Source organism: Coturnix japonica, chromosome 3 (genome assembly GCF_054131305.1).
Source record: "Coturnix japonica strain WE chromosome 3, WE-NBRP24, whole genome shotgun sequence".
NCBI classification, from domain to species: domain Eukaryota; kingdom Metazoa; phylum Chordata; class Aves; order Galliformes; family Phasianidae; genus Coturnix; species Coturnix japonica.
Window position 1 is genome coordinate 77,085,392 of NC_140665.1, and position 26,943 is coordinate 77,112,334.

Here is a 26,943-nt window from a genome sequence, read left to right on the forward strand (position 1 = left end):
CAAAAGATGCAAAAAAGTAAGAAGGATAATTTTCAGAAGGCGCACGGCTAAAGAGCCTGGATGTATGTAATCTGGAAAGGAGACATGGTTAACAGTTTTCATATACATAAATCTGCTTTAAAGAAGATAGAAATAAACAGCTCTCCACTGCGAACATGAAAAGAAGTCATCAGTAGAAAACCCCCAGAAAGATATATAAATTATCACTTCAATCAAGTTTAAAAATGTTGAACTGAACTAACTCTACAGTCAGGAAAGCTCTGAAGATCTGAGAACAAGTGTAAATCACCTGAATCAAGGATGATATGAAAGTCCATTTGCCTGAGGTTAGCCAAGCAGATGGCTTAAATAACCTCTTGAAGAGTCTTTCAGAATAATCTGATAAATACAAAATCAAAGAACAGCTAAACTGAGATCTCGCTTCTGATATGATATCTTTTCATGTCCAGATTATGAGTTCCTTTCTCTCAAACCACCTGTTCTCCGCAGAGCAATGTGAGAAATAGCATAAATGGAGCACAGCTGAAACATTTTTTTCTACAGTCAAAACATAGCAGAGAAATTCATTTCCTTCATTGTTCAGTAATAGCAATAACAACATTTTTTCAAACAATATAATAATGATTTCTCCAAGTTTTTAACTTCTGCTTGTGATGAAGTAAAATGTCTTTTTTTTTTTTTTTTTTTTTAAAGATCTACAGGGAAATTTATTTTGATGGTAATTTTAATAACTAATATATGACAGTTGCAATGTTTAAATAGAAGAAACAGTAGAGGCTGTTTTTTTTTGTGTTTTTTTGTTTGTTTGTTTGTTTTTTGCTGTGTTTTTTTTTTTTAATTACCACAGGGTGTGAAAATGAATCCATTTTTGTCTCACTAGTTTACACTTACAAAACTAGTAAGTTACCAGTTTACACTTCAAGTTTAAATTTCACTAGTAACTTACTAGTATACACTAGTAGGAAAACTAGTATAAAAGTATAGTATATAAAGTAGGATGGGTCTGTGCACAGCTACAAAAATTAACATGACAGAGAGCTTTATCAAAGCTGTTCTTCCCTGTTGAGCAAGTGCACATGTGCTTTTCCCTTCTTCCTCATTATTAACCATGAAGGAAAAATCATGTGTGTCTTCTTCTAATTATTATCCTTTCCACGGGATAGAAATGTTACTTATGAGGAAGTTGAATGTTTTTTGTTTGGGTTTTTTTTTGTTGGGTTTTTTTTTGTTGTTGTTGTTGTTTTTGTTTTTTTAACATAATATTTCCATTCACAAGGCAAAAACAATGTCTCTAGCCTTTACATTTATACATGCTGAAAATGAAGTTCCTGGGTTTGGAGCTACTCTGAATTTACACATGCATAACAGAGTGAAATGTAGTCCTTCAATCACAGACAATCTTTTAAGTCCACTTTTGTTGCTCAGTTTAACCTCTGGTCAGTTTGTCAAAAAAAAAAAAAAAAATCTGATCTGCTGGGAAATGTCTTATATTATTGCTTTTCTGTTTAACAGACTCATGATTTTTAGGCACTTGACAGAGGGACAATTAGAAAAAAAGAAAAACAGATTTGTGTGCATGTATGTAGATTACCACACCAAAACAGCCTATGGAAAGACAACTAATAACTACACAGTGTGACTACAGTGTAATCAACATGATGGCTACATGCATTACAGGATAATGTTCCTAAACTGAAATCTAAATTATAACACATGGAATTACGTCAACAGATACTTTATCCCATGAGTAATAGTTTCTTTACCAGCAGAGACAGGGCTGGCACAAAATACCTTTTGAGGCACCACAGGTCTATGAACTCCCCAAGGGAGGGAAGAAAGGGATTCACAGGCTAGGCTTTGGCAGGGGTAGAGTGGAACCCAGGATCAAGTGATCCCCTTCCAACTCCCATTTTTAGGAGAGTGTTCATCACCACAAACTGGATCCCAAATTAGCCAGACACTTACTTGGTGGCAGCTCTCCTCGGGCAGGTGTCCTTATCACCAGGTTGTCAGAGCACTGTCTTTTGCCATCCAAGTGATGGTCTCTCTTCTTTCCAACACAGCTCTTAGTCACCCTCTTAAGAATGCCTAGCTGGAGGCATGCTCCCACTACACCACAAGACTTCCCACTTCAACACACTCTGGAGCTAGAAAGTCTCTCTTTTCTTCAAAGGTTAACTTCTGTGAACCTCCTTAATACAGACATCACATCACCTCTGAAAGAGCTTAATTCAGTTTGTCAGATGAGTGAACTGTGTGGGGAGATGATATTTCGTTCTGTGACCTACTTTCTCACCCTTTACAATTGAGACAGATCACATTGACAACTGCCAAGTCACTGAGGATCCAGAATTACAGAGTCCCAAGCAAGACTTTAGGATTTTTTGGTGGAAAAGAGCTCTAGTGTATCTTTACTTGACACCAGCTCAGTGATTCATCAGTCTGATGAAAATGATGAAAAATAGAAGGTGCTTCTGGAAGCTGTTGTTTTTATGAACTGTTGTCATGTTGCCAGTTTGCAGCATTAGAACCAGCAATTCTTGAATGCCTTCTCTTAAGAAATACAAAATTATTTACAAGAAACCAAATAGTCTACTTCATTACACAGTCCAGCCTCTATCAGTTATCATCTATAAAGAAATTGTGTAAGGAATTGCTTTTAGCTTTCATATATAATGAATCCATTGAGATCTGCTCTGTCACTTTTGCCAAACAGCATCCTGCACAGCGAGAGCTGCAGAAAAGTCCTACTTTGTCTTGATGGAGAAATCCCTGGGTATTTGACCTAAACATTGTACTGAAACAGAACTAAACTGCAGGACAGACTATATGTCCATAGAGCATAATGAAACACCATGATTAATGCAAAGGCAAGCAGCAATTAAAAGGTTTCTGTTCTGCTGTACTGAGGGGGAGGGAGGAAAAGGGAAAGGGGAATGGGAATGAGAAGGGGAAGGGGAAGGGGAAGGAAGGAGGGGGGAGGCAGAGGAGGAGAGGGAGGGGAAGGAGAGGGGAAGGGGTTGTACTTCAGTAGCACATGTTGTATGAACCCAAGCAAACACAAAAGAACTGCAAGATTATAAACATTACTTTTGAATGTGGTTTGTTACACATTCCTAGAACTACTGTGCTTTACAGTGATATGTGGGATTCTTTTATTAAATTTTAGTACATTTGATTATAACTTTGGAATGGAAATAGCATCCAAGCTAACCCAGACATACTTGTTCCAGATTATCACATGTGCACATTCTGAAGTCACACGTATACACAGCAATTTGGTGCAAACAGCTTTAAAGCACAGAAATGAAGCTTAGTGCATTTTAGTTGAACTGGAATTGCCATTAAGTCTTCAGAGAACAGTTTACATGCTCTGTTTTACAGCAGCAAACTTAACAAGCATTTAACACACAAATAACTGTTCTAAGAAACTATGAAACCCTTCTTAGGAAAAAAAAGAAAAAAAAGAAAAGAAAAAAAAAGAAAAATAGAAAAAGAAAAGGAAGAAAAAACCAAAACCTTATACCAGACACTAAGCAGATCTTCTATGTAGCATGAACTGTAAATCTGGATTTTGTGCTTGCAGGAGATGCAACACCAGCTTCCTTCTGAAACTGCAGTTTCAGTCTGTCTGGATAATTATTAACTGCTGATTCTTCTGTAAATATCTCAAAACCAATACTTTCTAGCTTCTGATAGTGAAAGGAACTATTTTTATGTCTGCCAAATTTTGGATAGTAAATCTACCAGTTTATCAAGTATATTAAAGTAGGGAAATGCTAATGAAGATTAGAAGTATTTTAGGTTTTGAAAAATATGCAGTATTTCCTTCTATTTCTTCTTCCTTGAATTTCTACAAGGAGGGTTGTAAGGAGGACCTTACAACTACAGGCCCGTTAGCCTGACCTCGGTTCCAGGGAAGGTTGTGGAGCAGATTGTCTTGAGGGAGATCACGCAGCAAGTGAAGGACAACAGGGGGATCAGGCCCAGCCAGCATGGATTCATGAAGGGCTGGTCCTACTTGACCAACCAGACCTCCTCCTATGATCTAGTGACCTGTCTGGTGGACAAAGGAAAGGCTGCTGATGATGACTTCAGCAAAGCCTTTGACACTGTCGCCCACAGTATTCTCCTGCAGAACCTGGCAGCCCATAGCTTGGACAGGTACACCCTTGGCTGGTTAAGGAACTGGTTGGAGGGCTGGGCCCAGAGAGTGATGGTGAATGGAGCTAAATCCAACTGGTGATTAGTCACAAGTGTTGTTTCCCAGGGGTCGGTGCTGGGGCCTGTCCTCTTCAGTATCTTTATTGATGACCTGGATGAGGACATTGAGTGCACCCTCAGTAAGTTTGCAGATGACACCAAGTTGGCTGGAAGTGTGGATCTGCTTGGGGGTAGCGAGGCCCTACAGGGGGAAATGGACAGGTTAGCTGGGCTGGAGCCAATGGGATGAGGTTCAACAAGTCTAAATGCCGGGACCTGCACTTTGGCCACAACAACCCCAGGCAGCGCTACAGTCTTGGGGCAGTGGCAACTAGACTGTGCAGAGGAAATGGATCTGGGAGTACTGATTGATGCTTGGCTGAACATGACCCAGCAGTGTGCCTGGCAGTGTGCCTGGCATCCTGGCCTGTATCAGAAACAGTGTTGCTAGCAGGAACAGGGAAGTGATTGTCCCCCTGTACTCAGCTCTGGTGAGGCTGCACCTTGAGTATTGTGTCCAGTTTTGGGTCCCTCACTGCAAGAAAGACATCGAGGCCCTGGAACATGTTCAGAGGAGGGCTACAAAGCTGGTGAGGGGTCTTGAGCACAGGCCTTACGAGGAGAGGCTGAGGGAGCTAGGATTGTTCAGCCTGGAGAAGAGGAGGCTCAGCACAAGTACCATAATGCACATGAGGCAGACTTATGTGTTGTGCTGCTTTATATGTGATATCTACTTTACAGGGCAAAACAGAATGCCTGACAGTTTCTTATTTTGGTAACACTCTGTTTTCTTGTCACTAATTCTATCAATCTCCACTTCTTTGAAAGAGTTCCCAACTTCCATTTTACTAAAATGAGACAAATCTTGAACACTGTTTAAACAAAGCATATATCAAAAAACAAGCCCAGCATTACTGAAATATTTTTGTTTTGTTCAGTCCAGTTATGTGTCATGACATCAACTGCAAACCTAAAACAAGATTATCAGTCTGTGACTAATGCCAAACTAGACGAGATTTGTGATCTGTTGAGTTTACAGATATATAACAGCATTGAACCAACAATATAGTAATAGAGATGGATGAGCAAGCCCTTTTGGGGCTGAATACAAATGCTGATGCAGACTTCAGACAGACTGCAGGTCACACAGCTCCTACACTGAACTTTCTTCAGATGCTTTACTCAGTATTGACCCACTAACAAAAGGATTGCCTTAGCTTTCATATTTTAACTCATTAACTCATTCCAGTCGAACTCTGCTCAAACAGAAGAGCGGTCAGCAATCCACTCATTGCAGTTTTGTGATCACATCCCCTGAGCTCCAGCACAGATACTTTCTGTTTCACAAGGGAGATGGCATTGGAGACCAAACAGTGGCCCTGCAGTCTATCTAACAGCAAAGTCTCCTGCATAAGAAGCAATATTCATCCATGGTGTAGTTAACTTTTTTTGGCTCAATCATAAAGATTGACTTGGGTAGATTTGAGAACTAGGCCTCAACTGTAGGCTCATTTTCCTATCTTTTGCGTGATGAGGAGTGGAACAACATTACTTCCAGACAATTTTGTTGACAATGTTGAAAAAATCTAGGTTGGTTTCCCAGTGCATCTGAAAGCATTTATGTGCCCTCCGAAGCTTTTACGCAACTGTACTGGAAAACTCTTAGCCTTCCCTACCGTACAATTATTCCATAATTCTGTCCTTAATTGTCTTCTCTGGAGCTTTGTCAACAGACAAACAAAGTTGAGAATGTAGAACTCAGAAAGAAAGAAATTTTTAGACACCTTTGAAAGAGCTGTTTTAGTCATATGAAGGTTAAAGAATATGTGTATTTCCATGAAAGGAGAAAAAAACTAAATCTCTCTCAAGTAATATTTCACCCCTTCATATTAACTATAGGTTTGACTGGTAAGTGGGAGTTCAAATGCTATCTGCAGCAAACCGTGAGTTTGCAAAAGCCAAAAAGTGGCTCTGATAGACAAGTGACATTTAAAGCAATTGGAGAAAATAGGAATGGTATAGAATGGTAAAGAAGATATCTAATTTTTAAAAGACTATTTACCTAAGAGTATTCTATGAACCTCACTAAAATTACTTTTTCTATATAGGGAACTGTTTTTCTTTGTTACATCTACAGGGATTTAAATGCATAATATTTGAAGTTTTTCTCACACTCTCAGTTCCTATACCACAAAGGAACTTGGCTTCAGATTCAAATACCTAAGTTCAGATGTCTGTATATGAGCATCCATATGTCAGCCAGCTGTATAAGCTTTCCAGAGACAACAGAGTTCGGGTCAACTTAGTCACTGGAGCTTATGGAGCCCTTCATGATGCCCCAGAGTAAATGTCAAGGGCATTATCAATTTACATAAATTAAAACACTTACTTCCTTTTGTAAAATGTCAGGGAAAGCATTCTGCCTCACTTTAATATGCCACTCCACAAGGACCCAGGTCTTCCATAGCCAAGCAGTCCTGTGTGATATGCTGTGTGGATGCCTCTTATACCCTAAGGCATCTCAAACAATGGAAGATAGGCAGTCATATTTAAGTCTTAGTGCCTAGTCACCATACTCCACTGATTTCACAACAGAAACTCCTAGTTCGCATAAAGGCACCCATATTCATGCATATAAAGTGTATGAATCTCAGGCAGTGTCAGACCTCCTATCTTGAGAGAATGATCTGTCTCTTCTATACCATTCACGAATCTTTTGATAAAATCTTTTACCTTTTCTTGCCATATGTTAAAAACAGAAGTCAGTAAATTATTGAATGCACTCCCCATAGAATGAAAGAATTGGTACCATAAAAATTATTTTAGATATTCAATATCCAGGAGAAACCACTGAATTTTGTTAGAAAATGTGATAGTTATTTTGTAATGAGATTGTTTTAATTCTACCAAAAATATGCTTTTTCAGAATATTGAGTCAGAACACTTAGGAAATGTCAGACTGTAATTAAAAATGTTCTGTTCATGAGAACAGATGATTAATATGTCCCTGTGGGCAAACTATGCTTCCGATAGATAAAATTTTGTAATGATTATACCAGTAATCACATTACTAAGAATGCTCTTAACTAGAATCTATGAGAAAACAAAAGGTTTCGATCATTAGGAAATTGATACAGAAGAATGACTTTTCCACTTCCATTAAGACTTAAATGAACACACACATTACTGCCAGAAATAAACATGAAATACATGTAATTTCTAAGCCTACGCAAGACTAATTTAAAAATCTACTCCATAAAAAAAAAGTGTTAGCTGAATTATAAGTTCTTGGAAGTTGATTCACTTAAGTAACTTTGTGGGGATCAGCACGCAATACCCACTGGAACTGATATAATGGAACAGTAATCACTGGATCTCCTGCCTGTCCAAAATGCTGCACTAAAGGCCTTGAAAGCCCAGCTTTATTACATCAAAGCTGTTAGTCCAAGCACTTAGCCAATATTTTCTCTGCCAATTCCATTACCAAGTTAGTCACTCATATCACTCCCCAAAAAAAGAAAATCTGGATAACACCATCTCAGCGCAGGTTTTCACAAATGATAAAGTGGTCTTCTGTAGACTTTGCCATGTGTGTGTGCATAAGCCGTTCTTTCCTATCTATCTAAGTAAAACAGCGTAATTAGTCCTAAAAGCAAAAAAAAATCACTGTGGCAAATAAAATAAGCTTTAAGCTTTTGACACAACTCATTCCCACTTTTTCTCATGTGTCTCACACCAAATGTATTTTGCAACAATGCTGAGTTTTGTTCTAAGATCATATGTGAGAACTGTGGAAGTCTTACTTTTCCTACAGCTCAGCAGAATAGTCAAATTCATTAAAAATAAAAAAATTTAAAAAATAATTTAAAAAAAAATCTATACCATTTCAAGGTATTATCTGAAGGCCTTTCAATAAATGGTTCCCTCCTTCATGGAAAAGGAAAGCTTACAACACTGAGAAGTTGAAATGAGTGATATTGCTACCACTAATGAGAACAGTACAAGAATCCGGTCTAGGACAAGGAAATGAATGATGAAAGATCAGTGAAAAAAGTTGGTCTGGCACTATTTCAAAACCATCATCTTGAAATTTTCCTGAAGGATAGGTAAGGCTCCAGAAGGCTGGTAAAGGGCAAATCAATGGCCTGCCTTTAGCAAATGAGGAAAATGGGAGTCACACAATTAGAAATCAGTCAGCCTCACCTCAGTTCAGTAAAAAAAAAAAATTATTTGAAAACATTTTGAAAACAGCAAGGTGAGTCACCATCAATAGTGCTCTGACAGATCTGTCTCATTTCCTCCTACACAAGAAGTTTGAGCCTTATAGATAAAGGAAATCCAGTCAATGTTCTGCATTTTAACATTCATACACATCCTGGGTGTGTTCTACATCACATTTTCATATATAACTTATAAGTAAATACATAATGCACAAATTATAAATAAGTACTGCAGCTATTATGTAAAATCGTCTGGGTAGACAATACAAATCTATGCTTAGATCCATTCAGTAGCACAAACCATATCCTTATTAATTTACTTCTCCTTCACAACTTTACTTCCTTTATTTAATTTACTTCCCCTTTATGGCCATATCTATGGTGCTTATTATTTAGCCTAAGCAATGTCGGGTCCATGGCAACCTTGTCCATGCTCATATATCTAAAGCTGCACAGATGATGTCAGGAAGCAGTTTTAACAGAAAAGAAATGGAAGGTTAAAATGACCCACAAATTATGCAAGTTTACTTTCAGTGTCATCCACTCAGTAACTGCAAAAGACAGGGTGGTCCTGATGGAAATATCTCTTAAGTTCACATCATTGCAGCTTGGGTGCTACTCCAGTGGGGGGGCCCGAGGGCAATGTGACCCAATGCAACATGAGATTAGACAGACATGTTGGCTAAAGACCTCAGACTAGATCTTTCTCATCTGGGTAGAAGCACCTTATATCATATCTTCCCTTGATACAGTTAGTTTTTCAAGCCTTTATTTGTCAACCAATGGAAGCCAGTTAATGTAATATTTTTTTATTTCATCAAAAGTTTTGATACTATTTCTCCCAAAATGTCCAGCCTACAGATAAAGAAAATATAATGTGATGGATGAACAATTGGCTGCTGGGTCAGACTTAAGGGGTAAGTCATGCTGGCAAATGGTCATTAACAGGTTTCCCCAGGGCTCCATTTGAGTGCCAGTTCTCTTTGATGTTTTCATCAGTGATTCAGATGCAAGACTCAAAAGTATACTAAGAAAGTTTGCATTTAAGACTAATCTGGGTGGAACTGTTGAATGCCTGGGGGTTAGAGAGACCTTGCAGAGAATTCTGACACACTGGAGAGCTGGGCAATCACCAACGGCATATAGTTCAACAGAAGGAAGTGCCAGATTCTGTGCCTGTGATGGAGTAACCCCACCTCTGTGTACAGACTGGTGGATGAGGGGCTGGAGAGCTTCCCTGAAGAAAAGGATCTCGCTGATGGCAAGTTGAATCTGAGTCAGAAATCTACCCTGGCAGCCAGAAATATGCTGGGGTGTACCAGGCCCAGAGCTGCCACTGTGTGAGGGAAAGGGTTGTTTGAGCCTTTCCTTACTGTGTGCAGGTTTGGGCATCAAAATGTAAGAAGATCATAAAACTGTCAGAGAATGTCCATATGAGGAACATTCCTCCCTTGGTGGAGGGTCCAGAGGGCAAGACAGCTGAGGTCCTAGGGTTCGTTCAGCCCAGAGAAGAGGAGGCTGAGGAAAGACCTCAAGATGGCCTACAGCTTCTCCCAAGGGGAGTGGAGAGGTAGCAGTGAGTTTTGCTCTTTGGTGACAGTGATAGGACCCAAGGAAATTGCATGGGAGATAACAGTCTCCCCGGGGCAGTGGGCATGGCCCCAAACTGCCAGAGTTCAAGGAGAGTTTGGACAGTCCTCAGACATAGGTTTGAATTTTGGGTGGTCCTGTGTGGAGCCAGGAGCTGGACTAAATGATGTTTGTGGGTTGTTTCCAACACAGGATGTAGTATGATTCTATGATTTACTTCCTTATTGCCTAATCTTGATCCCTTTAAACCTTTGAAGAACCTCAGCCAGTATCTCATGCTGCTTTCCCAAGCTATCCTCACTATACAGAAGCTTTGTGGTTCCACTAGACCCAGCTGGTTCTAAGACATGAGAGCATATCAAAGAGATGGAAACTGAAGCATAAGTAACTACAAACTATATCTTTTTTCTTTCCCTGGAGCAATGCTTTCTGGCAAAAGCACCATTAACTCCTGGCTTATCACAAAACTACACATTTTAGGTACTGCACTATATTTATTAAATATTATATATTTAAGAGAACTGTTATTAGCAACAACAAATAGCAGCTCAAAAAATAATGCAGTTTTTTTGATTGGTTGGAGTAGATAATTCTGTTCTGCAAGCTCCTGTCCTAAAATATTTAGTCTCCCTCAATACCTTATAACTCTGTCTACCAGACATACATATCTCATACCAAGCTGCCAATTCCCATGATAAGCAAGGTGAAGGAGCAATGGCATGCATGCAGATATAGTCATAAAACAATGTTGAACTATGGCTGATGCCTGTTTACTTCTGGGATCTGTAAAGCACTCCATGCTTCACAGTTTAGTCATAGTCCTAGTGATTATCCATTTTTGTATGTGGTGAATACACATAGATTCACTAAACAAATCAGAATTATAATTCAGGTTGTCTGATTCCCATATGACTGAAGATTGTAGGGCAGTTGCAAGAGTGCCTACATTAATTTACATACTCTTCAGCTCATTAAATATTCAATACTTCAGTGTGCTGTATTGTTCTGTGGAAGATAACAATAAGCCAGAATTCTACTCATCCTAAATTTAATCATAACATTGAGTTTTCTGCAGTAGAAAATGTCAGAACTTTCCATGGCATTCCTTTGTAACTATTCAAATTAGCCTCTCAACAATCATTCAACAAGGTCTATCCTGCTTTGGATACATCAGTTAAATTACACTGAGGCTCCACATCAATCCACACTGTAGTTTTGAATGCAATTAAAAAAATGCCTTGTTTTAGAATTTAGGCTAGAAACGAAGATGCAAAAATAATCTTATATTCTGATGTTACTGAAATCATTGTGTTACTGTGTCATTAGCAGCAAAAGCTACATTAAAAATAGAGAATCCCATAAGTAACAGGAATAAAATTTTAAAACTATTCTGTATTAAAATTTCTTCTACTGTATGGCTGTATTTTATAGGCTGTATTTTAAATACATAAATACATTTAAATCCATAAAGTGGATGCTGGTGGTACAGCAGTAGAGGTTGAACCTTCCCACCAATGTTCCATTATGTTTTGTTGCTGTGTGACAGATGGCAGTGTAGAGGCAGTCTGGCAAAATGGCATCTGACATGAGAGTGCATCTGAAGCAAAGGTGAGTCGCTGAATTCCTCCATGTGGAAAAAAAGGTAGCCACTGATATTTGTTTATGCTTGCTGAATGTTTACAGAGACCAAACAGTGGATGTGAACACAGTGAGGCAGGGGGTGGTGCATTTCAGACAGCAACAATAACACTGGCTCATCTCTCCACTGGTGCAGATTGTTATGAGCACATTATGCAGGCTTCTCCTCATCACTATTGAAAATGCATAGTTAATAGCAATGACTGTATTGAAAAAATAGTACTTTTTATCTGAGAATCTGCTCTACCAAATAGCATACTCCTGTTTTGATCTGTTGTAGTTTTCACAGGAGGCATTATTTTCAAAGCAAACTACATACATCAAATAAGAAACATACGTTTTTCTTTGTTTCATAAAAATATTTTTCATATGACTATATTTCATTTCCATATGTTTCATAAAATATTCAATAAACATACAACTTAGACATTTTTTCTGTGGTTGTTCAGAAAAAGCAATAGAATATTTTACAGATATCAGGAAGACACCTGCTGAGAATGCTTTCTTGTTCTCAAAAATAGAAAGAAGAGATTGAGACAACATAGGAATAAGTATTTCTCCAATTCTCTGATATTAATGCCTTACCCAATGCATCAGACTCTTTCATAAGAATTGAGAAATATGCTGGATAGGAATTCACTGATTCAGCAATTAGTTATTTGTTTCCATAGATGGAGCACACAGACCAAAGACTCTGATCCACGCACATTTATTTTTTTTAATGATACATTAGGAACATTTATTTCTATCTGGATTCATTATTTTACTTTTTGTTCCCAGAATGAAGGAATAAACTTGGTGTGGCCCTTTCATTGCAATGACAGGACAGTCTGTTCTACATAATATAAAGGGGGGCCTCCAGGCACTGGGAAAAGAAAATACCACAGTGGTAAATTTGCCAGCAATATAGATCAATACAACTGCAATGAAAAAAAATGTTCAAGTTCAAGCCAGTCCCAGAGACAGCAGGCAGAAGGTGTATATTCTGAAATAAAATGTGACTGAATTCTCCGGCCTTGAATACCAGGCAGAATTAACTGGATCACTTAATCAATATAATAATCATTTTTAAGCATTTCAGGTGAGCAGAAATGTGTGGAACGGTGTTAGCCACCAGTTATCATTTCAGAAAACTTAGCACTCTGGGTACATCTATGGGGTGCTGGTGTGAAGAGAATCTTTGGAAGCATGAGAGCAGATCCAACATAAGCATTTTTACCATCATTTCAAGGTATGTTTTAGCTCCTTCAGTTCCTGTTACAGCTGAGATACTGCAGAAATCTTGGAGCATTTAAGGATACTCCTCATTCTTGATTCTAATGCATGACATTCTCGTTGCCAGTATCTTAAGTAGATCCTGTTTTTGCTGTACATCACAGTAAACATGGAGCTGGCTTAGCCATAAAAATGAAAAAGAACTTAGGAAGGCACACATACACACACACAAAGGATAGTAGGCTACCTGGCTCGTGGGGAGTTAAGATGAAGTACTCTCTAGAAGGGGCCCTGTCTCATTAGCAACAATGAAGAGAGTCTGAACAACTAATTTTCAGTGGATATTTTTAGATGTCTGGAAACAGTGAGATGAAACCCACATCCTGGGGTTTCCAATGAGTCTGTCCTTGTTCACCAAACCTATGCAGGAGAGACCTAAGAGAGATGTATGATGGGACCCATCTCACTGCTGAGAGAGCAGTAAAACTGCAAGAACAATTAAGTAATATATTCCCTTCTGCCAATTTTCTGTACTAAAGCTGAAACACAACTCAAGAGCATCACCAAGTGACTAAAATTTACTTCAAACATAACTGCATCACATATTCTACGATTTCCCTGTCTGTATTTTTAGACATTTCCACCCTTTCTTACTCTTTTTGATATTTTGTAATCACACCAGTAACAAATATTCTCAAAAGAAGCTTCCTCTGGCAATGTTCACAATGCACACTTAAAACAGAAAGACAGGGCACCAGAAGAATGCCTCAGCATGTCAGAAAGCTAGTAATACTAATAACAATAAATATTAGTAATAATCTCTCGGCGCTTGAAAGCATTGCAACACTGTATACAGTACTAAAGCAGGTATCAGTTTCTCATGTGGTTGGCTGGGAAAGTGGAAAAAAATCAAGGAGAAACTCCCAAATTCAAAGGAAACTCCCAGAGTATTACTCTCTCACCTCTAACTAATTCTTCTTTGCTGTAACATTAGCTTGGCTGCTTTCAACAAGTAAAGAAAACTTCAGTAAATTGACAGAACATTTAATGGAAAATCTGTGGAAAGCTGCCTCATGCATGTGGGCAGTTCAGTTTCCTCTCCATTAATGCTGCCTGAGGGAATCAGCTAGCTGCTGACTATGTTTTGACCTCATCGGATTCTCATGAAGTCATTCTGTGAGAGCCTAAAACTTTAACTACTCTGTTCTTAATGGAAATTGCTTGTGTTGTATGTTTGTTGATGAATAATTACACAAAAGAATCCCAGACCTACAAACTAAGTTAATGGCAAGAAAATTAAATTTTGCAAAACTACACCTCCCTAGCTCAGATGGTCTAAAGTATTTTCAATCCTTATACAGTAAGCTTTGCTTAATAATGCCAGTTTGAAAATGTATGTCCTTGACAAGGAAAAAAACCCAACAGTACAAAGAAATAAACAAAAGAGGAGCAAAATTAAGTTTGTTGGCTTCGTATCTTTCTAATTTTGTATGAAGCTCATTATCTCATCCTTTCCTTTTCTGTTAAAAGCCGTTGTGAAACATAAAACTTTTGCACTAGATAACATCTTTACTATGAAATATTTTATCATAGCTATTTACCAACTCCTGCCCATCCTCAGATAATCTAACCTGAAGGCTGAACAAACAATGTTACATGCAGGTGTTAGAAGAGAAACCAGCCACACCAAGCAGAAGTGGAGAGGACTGTTTAGATGTGAGAAGTGGGCTGCTGAGTTCTCTGGGCAAATGAACCTTGAGATACCCTGATGGCAAAGCTTGACCTACTATACTTGACCTACTAAATGACCTACTATTTAATCTTGAACACTGGAAGGCATGTTTCATAATCATCTCACACAGGACCATAGAATCCTTAGAGTTCAAGAGGACTGTTCAAAGTCATCCAGTTCAACTCCCCTGACATGAATGTGATACCCACAGTGACATCAGGTTGCTCAAAGCCCCATCCAGTCTAGACTCCCATGTCTCCAGGGATGGGGCATCCACCACCTCTCTGGGCAAGCTGTTCTGGTGCTTCACTACCCTCACTGTAAAAGATTTTTTCCTTTTATCCAACCAAAATCTTCCCTCTTTATGTTTGAAACCATGTGCCATTGCCCTATCACAACAGACCATGCTAAAGAGTCTGTTCCCTTCTTTCTTATAGTCCCCCTTCAGATACTGAAAGACCGCTCTCAAGTCTCCCCCAAGCCTTCACTTTTCCAGTACAAACAGCTCCAGGTCTCTCAGCCTGTCCTCACATGAGAGGTGTTCCTTCCCTTGGATCATTTTTGCAGCCTTTCTCTGGATGCACTCCAACAGGTCCATGTCTTTCCTGTCTTTCCAAGGACTCCACCATAACATATCACAGAATCACAGAATCACAGAATGACCCGGGTTGGAAGGGACCTCAAGGATCATGTAGTTCCAACCCCCCTGCCTGGCAGGGCCACCAAACATACACATTTACTAGATCAGGTTGCCCAGGGCCCTGTCCAACCTGGTCTTGAACACCTCCAAGGACGGGGCATCCACAACCTTCCTGGGCAGCCTGTTCCAGGGCCTAAACACTCTCCTAGTGAAGAAGGAGAGAAGAAGATCTGTAACCATGATGCAAAATTCGCATTGTCTTTGTATTGTAACTGTCTTGTAAACGTTAATGATGACTCTCAGCTCAGAAGCTACAATCCCCTTAGCTTGGATTGAAGGATATTTAAGCTAACTTGGACTAACTCAGATCTGCCATGTGCTCCAAGCATACCCACAGAATTACTGTGGCTCAGCTGACACGCAGTAACTTGTCAAACTCCAAGGATTTTGTTGCTTGTCTGAACCCTGAGGCTGCTTTGCTCTGACCTACCTAGTCAGGCTTGTGAGGAGCTGCCAGACATATCCTCACAGAGAAGGACATTACTCATCCCACATGCTAAAAATGGAGGGGGGATGGAAGGGGAAACATCTTTTTCACTTCTCTTCCATGTTCCAAACAGAGTGTACTGAGAAAATCCTCTACATAGAAAACACAATTGTTGAACACTATGAAATCACTTGGTATCCCTCTTGCTTCTGATTTAATTAACTCAGCTGGACTTCACCATCCAAACAGGGAAAATGTTGGCTAAAACATGTTGGAAAGTGAGAAACGAATAAACAACAGTGAGAAATCTGCAAAGTGCAAGCAATCATTGTCCAAACTCCCCTGCACTGTCCCAGCAACTCTGACTTGCAGCAGTTTGCCCTAAGGCTGCCAATAATGATGAATTTTGGCAATCCTCAGTTATTTTTATATGGCCAATGCAGTCTCATTCATTTCTTCGTATGACCTTCTTAGATTGTGTGTCACAATCTCCCATTCTTAAAATTATCAGGAGGAATGTTGTTTCCTGGAGCACCGCTTGTAAAATAGAACCTTGCTGAGCAATGCCCTGGCAATGGAAAATTCATCCTCACATACTATTGGCCCGGACTACTATCAAACGATAATGATTTCTTATTGGATATGATTAATAAGGAGAATCAGTAATATGGATGCTACACATTTTGTTTCAGGCAGCATTTTGGATCTGAATGTTAACTTAAATTCACACCTTGAAGAGTAATCACAGTCTGTCAAACATTGCTTAGGGAAAGGGCAAAGTCTGTAAAATCTCTCTGTTTTGTCTTACATCTCTCTCATATCTTTGATGATTAGACTCAAAAGTCTAACTTCAACAAAAGGTTACTGCTAGTTCTTTTCATGTGTCTTTCCAAGTATCTAAAGACAGATTGTCTGCGCAGATAACTGACTTCATTCTTGAACATCTATCCAGATGCTTCTACCTCTTTTTCTCAGTAAATGGATACCAATATTTTTTGTAATTAATATCTTAGTGGGGTGTTGAAGCTTTTGCATAAAATGTTCCATTTCATCCACCCTGCCTCTCCTTTCTGCCTCTGCAGTCCACAGTATCATGTCCTGCCTACAGGTACATGAAATTGCTCTAGGCTCAGACAGAAGCTGTTTGCAGCATCTGGAAGTAACCTGTTTTGTACTTACCAGCCCTAGAGCCAAGCCTAGAAGAAAATTACTTAGAAATATGTATTTGACCAAGCCATTTTTAGTCAAAAGAAGAACTCAAAGTACTTGTGTTGAGAAAGTCTGCTCCCAGATGATTTAACACAAAAAGTCTAACCTTGTTGGCTAACTCTAAGAGGAAATGTGGATTTTCAGTGCATTCTACTAATTTTGAAGCCAAAAACACTGCCATTTTCCAAGCAGTGGAGGGATCTGAATCATTCTGTGAGAGTAGTTTCTCTTGACCCTCTAGGCTAGGGCTCATGCAAGAGTGAAAGTGCACAGGGAAAGAGCAAGATTGGGTTTCCTCCCCTGTTGTTTTAACTGCTTGATTATTATGTTCCTAAAGACCTGAGAGAAATGATTGTCACTGACAGCCAGTTTGAAGGCCCTGGATCAGCTGCAAAACAAAGAAGCCTCACCTGAGAGGTCACGGCTCATATAAAATGGAGCAGTTACAGGGAAAATGCAACCAATGGTTTGAAGGTAAGTGTTAGGTTAGAACAAATTCAACAACAGTTTTCCAGTGAGCCTCTTAAAATATATGTTCCAACTTACGAATAACTACAGAGGACCAAAGGTGTTGTATCATATCTTCCAGCATACATCATATGTTAAGTCTCCATAGGCAGATTTCTTCAATTTTCTTTGATCTCTGCTGTCTGGAACACACTACACCTGTGAGACAGACCCCATGTGGAAAGCATGACTTGTAAATGAAAGCCAAATGTGGTTGGAAATAGTGTTTGCAATTCAGAACATGTATTGCTTTAGTGCTTTCTCCTCGACTTTTGCTCCTGATTTCTATAGGCTCCCTGTGAGTGAGTTACATGTGTATGGCTTATTAGGTCTCATTACTGACAATCTTCTTGGCACTGAACTTGAGACAACACCAAGAGACTGAATTTACTAGCTACCTATTTACACCTCCCTGCTATGCCAGCCACTTGTCTTGGCTATAAAAAAAAAAAAAAAAAAAAAAAAAAAAAAAAAAGAAGGCTAATTTGTACAGCTGAATCACGATGACCTGATGGGGGAATACAAGTTTTCAATATTTGTAATCAAGTAAGTTCTGCTCATTACCAGCATAAACTCACTGACCTCCCTCCTCTCTCCAGAGGCCATCACTGTGAAGCACGGCTTGAGGCCCACCGCCTTGTAGAACAGGAGTCTGTTTAACATGAAGAACTACATTCTTCATCTTTCAATCAGGTGAGGCCTTGAAGTTTTACGACTGACTGGTCTGTTCTTTTTCTTTCTTATTTTGTCCAATCTGCAAACACAAATTGGATATACACAGTTACTTTTGCAAAGTCAAAGGTAAAAATCTCTTTCCTCATAATCCAACCCACACACACACACAGAAAAAAGTAAGAGCTATGAAAGCCCAAATTCATCTGCAAGTATTGAGCACATATAAAATAACTAAAAACAATTAAAAAATAAAAGAAATAGGTTATGACCTTTCTTAAGACAGAATTTCTTCTGTGCTTAGTGAAGTCTCAGCTGAGCATCAAGAAAAGACTTGAAGCTGGATATCCAAGTAGATATTCTAATTATCCTGTTACTGCTGTGTGCTATTCAGAAAAGTCAGCTTGCTGTGTAGAAAAACCTGAAAATCTGAGCTGCCCTTGTTGCTATTGTCATGTGTGTCAGTGGAAGGGAGTATTGATCCTTTGAAAATTCAGGTTCTTATTCAGCAAGAGAAATATGTGAGAAGTCCTTGGGTTTTGCATTTAGGAAAGTGCGGTTCTGACCTGCGGCCTAAATAATTACTGCCACTGCATTCACTGCTTGAGGTAAATCTCATGTGTTTTTCCTGGAAGACAAGCAGTACTGAGGAAGGCATAATCAATACCAGTGCAGACACAAGCAGCAGTATATACTGTAACCGTCTAACACCCAGACCACAGCATTTAGAATTTGATGGCCACATTTTCTCATGATATAAATGCCAGAAATTCCACAGAAGTCAATTTAGGAATGAAAGTCAATGCAAGCAATTTAAGGCATCACAGCATTAGCCATAAATGTGGTGGGAAGAATACCTTTTATCTGTAGGCAGTTATCCTCAGTGACTTCTTTGGCATTTGATTGCAACACCTGCACTGCAAAAAGAATGACTGCTGAGAGCAAGAGAATCTTTTTTGGATGACATATCTCATAGAATACACCCCATTTGTATTTATGTGTGGTTTTGAGTGAGAAGAATGCTTACTTCAGCTGCATGAAATATTGCAGAAAGACATTTTTTGCAGTGCAAATCCGCATCCAGTAAATAAGGCGCCTTCTGCTCTATCACCAGAAAATCAGTACCACTGTGAACTGAAGGGGGGACGAAGGGGATTGTTAAACTCTTGTTATATGCTATTCAGACATTGATTAAAAGTTTTTAAATATCTGCTGAACCAAAGGTCAGTCGGGGGTTAGATGTGGTAGTGGAAAAATATCCGGCTGGCATAGTCCATGGAATGTGTTGCAATCACTTTGAACAACTTTGGAAATCTAAAGCTGAGGAATTTTATAGAAATTAAGAAGTTACTGGCAGCATTTTTAACAGAAGACAGCTCAGTGGAAATATTCTCATCCTGAAAAAACTCCTGATGACTTTTCTGGTTCATTTGCTTCCATGTATGGCAATAGACTGACATCTAGTGGATACGGTCTTCTCAGGAATAGGAGGTTCTAACCAGGACTAGAAAGAAATGGTCTGATCTAATTTTTTCATTTTTAATGGAAAAGTACATTTTTTACTAGGAAAGAAAAAAACGGGGGTATTTTTCTCTTTGTTGTTTTTCTTCATAGGAAACCACAATTCTTTCACCACTTGCCTTTTTGAAGAGATTTCCTTCAAACATTCAACAGTGTTGGCTGAAACCTAATCTGTGCTTTTTCTTCTTCTTCTTCTTTTTTTTTTTATGTAAATTTTATTTATTATTATTTTTTTCCAGTTTCATACTGAAATTCTCCAACATCCCTACAGGTTGCCCACACCTCCAGGCAATTTTGATTAATAACCCTTAGTCTTGGACCAAGGGCACAATTGCCACCCTGAGTACTGGAGAAGAAAGTGGAATGATTTACCCCCAGGGAGAGGCCCATGTGGGGCTATGAAGCTCATTTATCATTAGCAGTGGTCCCTGTGTGATCTGTGTGTTGTGGCCTAAGAAAAACATGAGAAAATTTAAATCTCTGTAGCTTTCCCCTTCCCAAGTGTTGGGTTTCTCTCTGAGTGATGACTTTATGCCTTTTATACCCTTTTATAATCAAAATCATCTCTTCCCTTTTTCCTCCAGACCTTCCCACAGTAACTAATCCAAGGAATAATCCAGTAGCTCAGGATGTGGGGATGGGGAGCACAGCCTACCCCTGCAGATGCAACAGAGGTCCTCTGTGAATTATAAACATTAATGCTTGGCCATCACCTACTAGATGCTGGCTCAGAAACCCTGGCATTTCTGAACAGGAAATGTTTGGGGTTTGCTGTTTTCCTGGTGCTAAACCCTGACACACCAGGAGAGGAGTCACTAGGGCAAAAGGTGAAAGCCCAGGAGGTCTGCGAGCAGCTACAGGAGGTATTAATTACAAAAGGGCAGGAAAGCCCTACTTATCACCATCCTACAGGTAATTATGTGCCAGCTCTATTTTATCTTGATCCACTGAACTCGTGAGATATCTCAAGGCTTGGCAGAACGGACAGAATGTTCCTTCCTGAATGACCAACAAGGTAACAAGTCCATCTGCACACCACGGAAACACCACCAGCAAAGATAACCAGCTGTGGTGACTCCTGATATGGTTACGAGCAATCCAGTATTCAGTTGCTTTTTGCTTCACCAGAATCCCTGCTTGAAGAAAAGAGTACGTTTAGTGTTGATGTGAAATATATGTTCCATGGACTCAGCTGTTTGCAAAGTCTGAGCTTTGTTCAGATAGTTCAACTGCTGCAGAATGAACCTGGAGGAAATACACACACTGCCTATCACATCTGATTTGAGTACACATGCACAGAAATCACAGTGGTTTGCAAGCCTTCTAAGTCTCCTGTTTCTGCTTCCTGTTCTACTGCAACTATTTTTCCAGGCTTGTTTTGATGGATTTTTTGTAGTGTTATTTCATTCCTGGACCTAGAAGTATGAACGAGGAGCAAATTTCCAGCACTGTTGCAGCTGAGAATTTCACCTTAATGGTGTAAAGCTGCTATATCCAAACTTGGACTGAAAGTAGCAGGAGGTCTAGCAAGTGCTCAGCCACAGTATTTGTAAACTTTCTTCTCTTCAAACCCATAAAGAAACAGAGTTTGTCCTGATTCAAAACACAAACAAATGCGATAATACTGGAGCACTGCCATTTTTTCATTACTTACTGGTAGTAAAGATTCGAGGTAGATTATTATATTCCTTAGAATTAATTAATAATGTTAGTAGCAGTAGCCATGATAACAGTTGGGATATCCTTTAAATACAGGAGACCAAAAGTCCTAGTGAGAAACCTCAAGATAGCCCATTGTTTCCAGGTACGGAGGCAGTGCAGAGGCCCAGCAGGCTGGTGGAGCTGGCACACTGCCCTGCCCAGGGTCACCACATGTCCCTCCAGTGCTCACACTGCCCTCCTGGCATTTCCTTCAGCCCTCGGAAAGAAGCTTGCATTTGATTGCATTCAAAGACAGATTGTCTTTGCAGCTTGGATACAGTCCCTGCAGCAGCGGAATATCCTGATTGTTTTTGCAGACTCAGAGCAGTGCTATTTTGCCATCTCGGCAGGCCTGATTTCAGGCTGTCTGAAGGGCAGTGCATAGGTTAAATGAGGCTAAAGTGCACGCTGTTTGCCTTTCTCATCAAAGAAACAGCGAGCATTTGTGGTCTCGTCCTACTCAAAAAGCTCAGTGCCACTTTCTGTGGTAATAAATTCCTCAACATCAGCCTCATCAGGATCAAACAGAAACAGGAAAAAACCAATAATGACCAAAACCTGCCAAAGGCTGTGTCTTGTGCAGTTCCGCCCTGAATCCCCAAGGGAGTAGGATGAGAAACCAAGGAAACACAATGCCGGTTTTTGCACTGTTTCTTCCGTAACTGTACAATGCTACAAATAGGATTCCTCTTTGAAGATATTCAGAAGAAGCAAAAATGTATTTGAAAAAAAACAAATTGAGGATTTGCATTACTATTTTTTATCCCTGCACTGCATGCTTTAGGGACAGAGATATACCTTGCCCAGCTTTATTTTCTGGTACGTGGAGTATCCCCAATTCTGCAGGCCTCCAGACTGCATCAGTGAGGGCAATGGGATGTCATGAGGGCAATATCTTACAGGCCATTATTGCTGTCTCCACTGAGCCAGAGATGTCAGGTGCATTACGTAGCATTTAGGGCATGATGGAGATGGCTCAAGACAGGTTATGGGCCGGTAGTGTCCAGCAATCAGAAGAGTTGGATTTTCTGCTAATTTCCTGGCAGGTGTGTGCCTACCCTTCACTGTTTGATTTTGTAACTGGGGTGTCTGGTCAGCATCCCAGCTGACAGAAGAAGATGAGCAGCCTTTTCTATGCTTACTGCATGGCTGGAGGATTGTGTCTGTTTCAGCTGAATATGAACTTTGCAACCACCCCTTGATCCTGTGTCAGCTGGAGATTAGATGACTGCTGCCACAGAGCGGTGGTTAAGACTTGTTTGAGACTGCAGCTACCCAGCTCAGCCTCCCACTTCTGACAAGGCACTTCCTTCTATGAACACATCAAATGTGGACTCTCCATGGATTTGCCCTGGCAGTGGTCTGTCTGCCAGACCCAATTTTTAAAGCCAGCCATAGAAAACCCAGCCTTCCCTAAGAGATGCCCTCTTTTCCCTGAGGCAGCCTGACATGACTGTCTTAGCAACGTGTTATTGCTGAGCCCTACTGTGCTAAGAGCAGAGGTAGAGCAGGAAATTCTCTATTAGGGTTCAGTGTCTTGAAAATTATTTCCCCCCAGAGCCATATGCAGTCATCTGTCTCTGAGAGGGAATCGTATTCCCCTTCTGCAAGGAGGTGGGTGGGGGGCAGACAGACAGAAGCGCTGCAGATGGCAGAGGGGTGAACTCATTTCCTTCCTTCTCTCTGTGTTCTGGGGCTAAGCTCAGGGAAATGCAAAACGATCAATTTAATGTGCTCCTAAAAGTCTGCCACAGGTGCCAGAGTACGGGAAGGGCTGTCTTTTATGAGCAGCTACATAAAGAAAAAACTCATGCATGAAAGGAAAGGAGGAGTGGATTCTAAAGACTTTTGAAAAGAAAAATATATTTTCTATCCTGGCTGCTACTGCAACTGGTAAGAAAACCTTTCCATAATGCTTAATGCCCAGGTAAGAATTTGCAGCTCTGGTTTGTTCCAGTAGAATTTCTGGATTTAAACATTCCAGAAATATTTTTGCTCAGGAAAAACGAAACTTGTCCTCAGTTTGAACAGTCATCCCTACACTGACTTCAAGATCGGCACAAGATGGGAATCCAGGGAAACATGAACTCTATTTGTTAGGGAATATGAATGGTAGGGGTCAGTTATTTAAGGTCTATATTGGTTTAGCTATGAGGCTAAAGAAATACAGTGGCTAATGTGAAAATTGTAAGAACAGATAGAATAATATCTCAGGCGCTGGAAGCAATGGAAATAGTGATCGGCTAAAATTCCGCTCAGCTCTTTTTTCTCTGATTTCTGGGATGCTTTGTGATTCTTTCATCAAGCACATAACAAACTTTTTAATTATGGTTGTGACAAATCTGGACATCACTGATAAAGCAGGACTGTAATATTAGCACTGTTTGTCTAGCAACTGGCTAGAAAAATGCAGGGAATATATGTGTGTAAGGGAACTATGTGATATGCTGGGTGGTCTTTGCTCATCCTCCAAAAATGCCTTATGTTCCTAATTTGTTGTCTATCTCTATCAATTATCATATTTATTTGAAACAGTTTTAAAAGCATGAAGCATTATGTCAATGGAAAAAGCTACTAGACGTTCTCTGGAATCTTTCCATTCATGTCTCATCTGTAAAAATTACATCAGACTGAGGAAAAGGAAAATGAGTCAAACAGAAAGGCATGCACAACAGGTGAAGATCAAACAGGGCAGCACACTTCTGATGTGCACTTCTCAGTTGCAGGGCACAGTGAGTGTTCCCTGAAGGTCTGTCCTCCTTGGACCGCAGAGGGGAATAGCACTGCTGAAGGGCCCTTGTGGTAAATGGCCTTCCTTTTTATTTCCATATGGTTCCTATCCACTCACCTTCACTGTTTACATCTTCAACAGCATGGAGGCAAAAGATGCAATGGTATTTCAGGCCGGATCACTGAATCACTGTACTTGGAGCTGGAGCTCATTTATTACCCCATAGTTTTCTCTAAAGCTAAAGTGCAACACATCTCCACGTTACACGTGTCTCTGTCTCTGAGCCAGTCACTGCAGTCACCGTGCTCCCATGGCCCCAAGTGCAGCTGTGCATTCATACTGTGATGGCACTGAGCTGAAGTAAGAGGACAAAGTGACACCTTAGGAGAAGACTTGGTTGTTGTAAAGCAAAAGAAAATAAATGGGTGCAACAGACAGATTTGTTTAGAAAAAATTAACCATCCAAGACTCATTTAAAAAGCCAGTGAAACACATGGTTGGTGTTGACTTCATTTTGGAGGCTTCCTTTCTTACTGCTTTATGCAACCTACCAACAAATTGGTGTGCCTGTCTGCAAGCATAAATTATGGTTACAAACTGGATAGCAGAGCTGTGTGGACGCAGATGAGTTTCTCAGCTGAGATTAAATGGATAGGGAAAGGGCAAATCAAGTGGACTCCCAAACTCTTACTGGAGGATGCTAGTTAGTTACCAGAAGGGATCATCTAATGCTGCTGCTTGGGTTAATTCAGGACTCAGGCCAATGACTTGGAGATCCTCTTCTGGGGCACTGAGTTCAACAGGAACTGCAGTGGTTTAGAACTAGAATCCCACCCTAAGGTCACCTCTGGGACTTCAACTGCTCCGGAATGCTGTATTCCAGAACAGTTGGAATATGTGTGAAGGATTTCACCCTTTTTCAGAAATTAACTGTTCATATTATTTCTTCCTCAAAAAATGCACTAATACTTTTAATCTTCATGGGGTCTCCAAGCTGAATGGTGTTACTGAAACTATAGAACAGCATGTACTGGGAATCAGAAACATTCCAAATGTTTCAAGTTGACAGTTAAGGCACTTAGTATAGTATGCTGGTTACAGTACAGTAACCATTTGGTCCTTTTCTTAACAAAAATGTAAGGGTAAAAATGTTTAAAAATATGTCATTTCACCTGGGCAAGGAAAAGAAACTAAGATTTGTACTGTTTATATTTTCCAAAACCTTTAAATCTGATTACAACACATTGAGCTCAGTTACTTTAGATAAAAGAAGGGAACAAAAGAGAAGAATTATTTCAGATGTCCACTGCACAGTGCTAAGGCCTGCATTGCCTTCAGCAAGTTGGCAAAAAATTGAGAAAGACAAAAGCTATGTCTGAATCTAGTGAAAGTAATTTACCCATGATAAATTGTTCAGAGCCCATTATATTTCCAGACCATTGAGATGAGCTACAGGGAAGGGAGGGAAGAAGAAAAAAAAAAAAAAAAAAAAGGAGTGAAAGAGGTAAACAAAGATATGATTTCCAAAATTATGTCTTAAAATAAGTAAAAAATCCACGCAATAGAACTGAATGGAAAGAGAGAATTGAAGGAGAGAATATGAACCACTGGTGGTACGCCAGAACATTACTCATCTCTTGAGTCTGCCCTGAAAGGTTAGTGATATTTTTAACACATTCATATAAGGAAAATAATAATTTCCTAGCAGAGGTAATTTCTAGATGGTCGTAAACTCTCTCAAGGGAAGCAGAAGTCCCAGCACTGAAGTCAACAAAAGCTCAGCAGAGGAAGAGGAGTAGGAAATCTGCAGAGTTCTATGGGCAGCCCTAAGAGGAAGCTGCTACAGGTCGGGAGGAGATATGGAGAAGCCTGGTCAAAAACACCTGTTCAGTACGCAAAGATCTGACTGAGAAAATGTCTACAAGGAAAGGAAGTAGAAAACAGATATATGCTCCCTAGAGAATATTTCAGGTTAGATAGCACTGTTGACTTCACTGTGGTGACACACAGAGAAGGCTGTTGTAGGGCCTTCTGGCAGCCTCAAGTTGCATTGGAACATGACCAAATTAGGGAAGAAAATATCACTGATGCTGCAAGCTCAAAACACTGTTTTTAAAAATTTTTTTTTACTGAAAGACTACATGTTTTATCATTGCAGAATTGTAAGTGGCAGCACATTGCCCAGAAGACAAGGGAAAGCTATGGATCATGGAGGTACTGGAGCAGGTCCAGAGAAGGGCAATGAGGCTTCTGAAGGGCTTGGAAAATCAGCCCTATGAGGAGAGACTGAGGAAGCTGGGGCTGTTTAGTCTGGGAAAAAGGAGGCTGAGGGGAGACCTTATTACTCTCTTCCAGTATCTGAAAGGTGCTTACAGTGAGAGCGGGGCGATTCTTTTCTCACTGGTGACAGGTGACAGGATGAGGGGAAATGGCCTCAAGTTTCGCCAAGGTAAGTTTAGGCTGTATGTTAGGAAACACTTCTTTACAGAAAGGGTTGTTAAGCACTGGAACAGGCTCCCCAGAGAGGTGGTTGAGTCATGGTCCCTGGATGTGTTTAAGAGCTGTTTGGATGTGGTGCTCAGAGATATGATTTAGCAGAGGGTTGTTAGAGTTAGGGTACTATGGTTAGGCTGTGGTTGGACTTGATGACTTTTGAGGTCTTTTCCAACCTGGGTAATTCTATGATTCTATGATTCTATGAGCTAGATGGCAGGCCTTAATACTCCTGGAAGGAAATGAGCCCATGAACAGAGCTCATCAGTCTGAAAATGCATGATGCCAGCAACTTATCCAGACACTTCCAAAGTTACAAGTTTTTGAGTGTTCCAATACACTCTGACATGCCTGGGAGTTAAGGCTTCCCAGCATCTCTGGATG

The 26,943-nt window shown here is 40.0% G+C and overlaps 1 long non-coding RNA gene across 1 annotated transcript in view; it reads right to left on the reverse strand.

The window, feature by feature from the left end:
- The window catches only part of LOC146761512 (uncharacterized), a 32,104-nt gene extending 13,014 nt beyond the window's left edge, over window positions 1–19,090 (reverse strand). Inside the window, exons 1-2 of the long non-coding RNA XR_014944883.1 lie at window positions 18,971–19,090; window positions 18,024–18,195 (exon numbers count right to left, since the gene is read on the reverse strand). This is a non-coding gene — a long non-coding RNA (uncharacterized LOC146761512). The remainder of the gene's footprint in view (window positions 1–18,023; window positions 18,196–18,970) is intronic.
- Window positions 19,091–26,943: the final 7,853 nt, after the last annotated feature.